Raw genomic sequence first — 2,022 nt, forward strand, 5'->3', positions numbered from 1 at the left:
CAATGATGAGGCCGGCGGTTCGGGCGGCAAGCAATTCTGGGAGCTGTCCCAGGAGTTCGAGGAACAACCTCACCGCTATGAGGACGCCGCGGAAGACACCGATCCTGACTACACAACCCCTAGTGGCGTCGGGGATGACACTACTGATGGTGCCTGTTGGGGAACGTAGTAATTTCAAAAAATTTCCTACGCACACGCAAGATCATGGTGATGCATAGCAACGAGAGGGGAGAGTGTGATCTACGTACCCTTGTAGATCGACAACGGAAGCGTTGACACAACGTAGAGGAAGTAGTCGTACGTCTTCCCGATCCGACCGATCCAAACACCGTTACTCCGGCACCTCCGAGTTCTTAGCACACGTACAGCTCGATGACGATCCCCGGGCTCCAATCCAGCAAAGCGTCGGGGAAGAGTTCCGTCAGCACGACGGCGTGATGACGATCTTGATGTTCTACCATCGCAGGGCTTCGCCTAAGCACCGCTACAATATGACCGAGGTGGAATATGGTGGAGGGGGGCACCGCACACGGCTAAGGAACGATCACGAAGATCAACTTGTGTGTTCTAGTGTGCCCCCCTGCCTCCGTATATAAAGGAGCCAAGGGGGAGGGGGCGGCCGGCCAAGGAGGGTGCTCCAAGGGAGTCCTACTCCCTCTGGGAGTAGGATTCCCCCCCCCAATCCTAGTTGGAATAGGATTCCTTGAGGGGGGAAAAGAGAGAGGGGGGCCGGCCACCTCTCCTAGTCCTAATAGGACTAGGAGAGGGGGGAGGCGCGCGGCCCACCTTGGGCTGCCCCTTTATCCTTTCCACTAAAGCCCACTAAGGCCCAAATAGCTCCCGGGGGGTTCCGGTAACCTCCCGGTACTCCGGTAAAATCCCGATTTCACCTGGAACATTTCTGATATCCAAACATAGGCTTCCAATATATCAATCTTTATGTCTCGACCATTTCGAGACTCCTCGTCATGTCCATGATCACATCCGGGACTTCGAACTACCTTCGGTACATCAAAATGCATAAACTCATAATAATTGTCATCGTAACGTTAAGCGTGCGGACCCTACGGTTCGAGAACAATGTAGACATGAACGAGACACGTCTCCGGTCAATAACCAATAGCAGGACCTGGATGCCCATATTGGCTCCTACATATTCTACGAAGATCTTTATCGGTCAGACCGCATAACAACATACGTTGTTCCCTTTGTCATCGGTATGTTACTTGCCCGAGATTCGATCGTCGGTATCCAATACCTAGTTCAATCTCGTTACCGGCAAGTCTCTTTACTCGTTCCGTAATACATCATCTTGCAACTAACTCATTAGTTGTAATGCTTGCAAGGCTTATGTGATGTGCATTACCGAGAGGGCCCAGGGATACCTCCCCGACAATCGGAGTGACAAATCCTAATCTCGAAATACGCCAACCCAACATCTACCTTTGGAGACACCTGTAATGCTCCTTTATAATCACCCAGTTACGTTGTGATGTTTGGTAGCACCCAAAGTGTTCCTCCGGCAAACGGGAGTTTCATAATCTCATAGGCATAGGTACATGTATAAGTCATGAAGAAAGCAATAGCAACATACTAAACGATCGGGTGCTAAGCTAATGGAATGGGTCATGTCAATCAGATCATTCAACTAATGATGTGATCCCGTTAATCAAATAACAACTCTTTGTCCATGGTTAGGAAACATAACCATCTTTGATTAACGAGCTAGTCAAGTAGAGGCATACTAGTGACACTCTGTTTGTCTATGTATTCACACATGTATTATGTTTCCGGTTAATACAATTCTAGCATAAATAATAAACATTTATCATGATATAAGGAAATAAATAATAACTTTATTATTGCCTCTAGGGCATATTTCCTTCAGTCTCCCACTTGCACTAGAGTCAATAATCTAGATCACATCATCATGTGATTAACATCGATAGTTCACATCATCATGTGATTAACACCCATAGTTCACATCGCCATGTGACCAACACCCAAAGGGTTTACTAGATT

This window comes from Triticum urartu, chromosome 3A, assembly GCF_056163025.1.
Source record: "Triticum urartu cultivar PI428250 chromosome 3A, HENAU_Tu73, whole genome shotgun sequence".
Lineage (NCBI taxonomy): Eukaryota > Viridiplantae > Streptophyta > Magnoliopsida > Poales > Poaceae > Triticum > Triticum urartu.